The sequence below is a fragment of the Ictalurus furcatus genome, chromosome 20 (genome assembly GCF_023375685.1).
Source record: "Ictalurus furcatus strain D&B chromosome 20, Billie_1.0, whole genome shotgun sequence".
In the NCBI taxonomy this organism is placed as follows: domain Eukaryota; kingdom Metazoa; phylum Chordata; class Actinopteri; order Siluriformes; family Ictaluridae; genus Ictalurus; species Ictalurus furcatus.
The window spans coordinates 4,446,426-4,450,150 of record NC_071274.1 but is presented as its reverse complement, the minus strand read 5'-3'; positions in this window follow the sequence as shown (position 1 = coordinate 4,450,150).

Genomic DNA, 3,725 nt, shown 5'->3' with positions numbered 1-3,725 from the left:
TACCCAATTCAGATTAAGGCAATATTCTGATTCCCCAAATTCTGATTCCAACACAGGAATATGCCTGTTTTAATCGGAAAATTGTTGCATGTAAACACCTTATTCAGAACTTTCACTGAAAGGAGATATATGCATGCTCAGTCCGCAAGGAATTGTGGGTGCTAACAGATGTTTAGCTGTAGGCTAGGTATTTAGGAATGGCAACTCGGGCATACTTACAACAACCATGTATACAGGAATATTCTGATGCCTGTATGCATATAAACATCGTATTCGAAATATGGCTGCAACCCAAATATAGACCTTAATCGGAATTTGATGTGCATGTAAACGTACTCAGTGACAGACCAAGAGAGTATATGGAAAGAAAAATTTTAATAAAAATGATTTTGTGATCAAAAGATCAAAGATGTGAGTTTCTCCATCAGAGTCTGTATGTATGTCCTCATGCATTGTGTCCACACTTATGGAGTCAGTTTAAGGCTTTTAAAAAAGTTTTTACAAAAATATAAGATCACCTCCAAATCACTTGAGAGCATTACTGTGAAGTAACATAAAGTCTGTAGCTCTATAGACTATTTCTCATTCACAAACTTTAACAACTTTCTACATGAATAAAAGTTTTAAATGCTTTTGTACCAGAGTCCATGGATAGTGTTTTTTTTTAAAGTCTTTTGTTTTTATGTTTTTTAAAAACTTTTTTTTTAACCTTTTTATTTATTTATTTATTTATTTATTTACGTTTTTGGGAAGAATTTTTTTTTTTACATCTTTGCACCAGGCAAGAGTCCTAAACTGTATAAAATATTAAAGTGGTATGTTTAGAAATTGTTTAGCTGTTTAGAGATGGTTCTGCAGAGGATCTGCTACAGAAGCTGAGATGGTTCTGCAGAGGATCTGCTACAGAAGCTGACATGGTTCTGCAGAGGTTCTGCTAAAGAATCTGGGATGGTTCTGTAGAGGATCTGCTACAGAAACTGACATGGTTCTGCCGAGGATCTGCTAAAAAAGCTGAGATGGTTCTGCAGAGAATCTGCTACAGAAGGTAAGATGGTTCTGTAGAGGATCTGCTACAGAAGGTAAGATGGTTCTGTAGAGGATCTGCTACAGAAGCTGACATGGTTCTGCTAGAGAATGTGGTGATGTATAATGCACAACATCATTCAGAAGTGTAATCTCTCCCTCCACCGTTGATACTACACCAGTGGTGCCTTGAGACTTTCAAAACCTTGAACTTTCTCCAATGCCATAAACAAAATGCAAAACCTATAAGCACTGTGACAAGTGTCTAGTTTCTCTTACTGTAATTCTCTTTTATACATGCCTTATTTGTTGTAGTTGTGGTTTTGTTTTGTTTTTACAGTTTATATTTAAATTTACAGTTAAGTTTACATTTCAGCATCGGATTTAACCCTGCTGGGAGGGGGAAAAAAACAATAGAAACTCTCACAGAAGTTGTAATGGATTTAATGGTTAAAATGGGAATTGTATTGGTTTTAATGGAAACTCTAATGGTCCCAGTGTGTTTCTACTGGTAATTTGTTGAATTCTATTGGTGGCATGCTATGTCTAGTGGATACCATTAAGGACCAATAATGGTAATGGTTGTAATGCGTAGCTAATGGTTTGTAATGGTATTTGTTGTGAAACCACTAGAACATCTGTAACAGTTTCCGTCATAATTATTAAATGGTTTTTAATAAATGCTTACTTCGTCTTGAATGGCTGATTCGGATTATTTCTGATGATATGCTGTAGATTGGGTCTAATTTGTTACCTGAGTGCCAAATTCATATTTTCCCATTTCCAAAAAAATTTATCTTTACAAAAACACTTCTTGTTGCTTTAAAAACAGATTCATGGGCTGGGCACACCTTGTGATCCAATCACAACCCATAGGATTATTCACTAAAAAAACATACACATATGTAGTACTCTTCCGTTTTTTAGTGTTTACACTCTATTTCTAATCGGATCTTTGATAGTTTTCAGCAGTAGGAGTGTGTTCATTTCAAACAAGGGTGGCAGTGATGGAAAAAGAACTTTAATAACATTTAACTGTCATTGTGAGACCTTAGAAGTGGGTGTTTTTGCAAGGCTTTTACATCTGTCTGTTCTTCTGGGTTCACAGAAGAGTGCTTGAAGTTAAAATTAGCTTTTTGAAGAGCTCTCTCTCTCTCTCTCTCTCTCTCTCCATCTCTCTCTCTGTCTGCTCCTTTCCGTTCTCCTTCTGCTAACACACATTCACATCTCATGTTGACACGGGTGAGATTTCTCTATCTCTATCAGAGTCTCACTGACACTGTCATATATATATATATATATATATATATATATATATATATATATATATATATATATATATATATATATATATATAGATAGTAATTTATAGCCAAAATACTGTACATCAACACAACCAGCCTTAACAACCATCACTTGTTTGTTGTGCTTAAAAAGAAAGACATGTTCAGCACTGACAGCATCCTGCCCCTCATTTATATTGATACTTAATGATTTGTGATGTTCGGCTAATGCCAATATAGTCCTGGCTGGAGAAAGAAGTGCAGAAAAGTTTATTTATTTTAAAAATTATGATAAATAAATCACGTCAAGAACTTGCTGTTGTGCAAATGAGATCTCTTGGGTCGTCCTTTGAAATGTAAAAACGAGTGCCTGAAAATGCTTAAAAGTGTAATATTTCTTTTGCAACTTCATATCCATGTCATAAAGCACGCATATAAATTATATTTGTATATTAATGTATGATGTTTTGTAGAAATTGTAATAGGGATTGTAGATTGTTTGACTATTGTGCTTTATTATAAATATCTTAAAAAAGTAAAGCGCTGAGATTTGGGAATATTATTATTATTATTATTATTATTATTATTATTATTAGCATGATGATTAGAATGATGACAAACATAAACCTGACCAAATCTAAACAAATCTAATAGGGATATAAAGACTTGAAATGAAAATGACCTTTTTTTTTATATTAAGCAGATTCATATTGTACATAAATAAAATGTGTATTAATATAATAATATCATATAAAAGAAATAATGTACAATCAATCACTTCTTTTCGTGGCAATTTTCACAATATAAAAATCTTATACTGGGACACATACAATCAATATAAATAAGGAACGCCATTGAGTTGTAAAAGTGGATCTGTATATTGAATGAACTGTACAAAAGACCACAGCCTATAAATCTCTAATAATAATAATAATAATAATAATAATAATAATAATAATAATAATAATTTCATTGCTTTAGTTTCAGAATTTTTTCCGTAAAATATTAATAGTATAAAATACACAACAAATGGAACTGCAGCCTTTGAAATATTTCAGTTTCATTCTTTAAAATGTTTATGTTTAAAAAGCACGTTTTTTAAAAATCAGATTTAAAATATTTACAGAGTTGTATATGGGGTATACAATAGTGTGAACACTCTGTCATGTTGTATATTCAAATTTATAAAATATTTTATTATTTTTTTTAAAAAAAATGCTAAATGCAAAAGAGGAAACCAAAGATGAAGGTTATAACATATTGAATATATCGAAAAAATAATACAAAAGTAAACAAAAAGTAATCAGGAATTATAAGCACTAGAATCTTTTGCCTGTTTGAAAAAAAAAAGTGCTGAAGTGAAGAGATAATCTCCCTCTTTCAATTATACACTATTTACACACTCTCCAGACATTATTA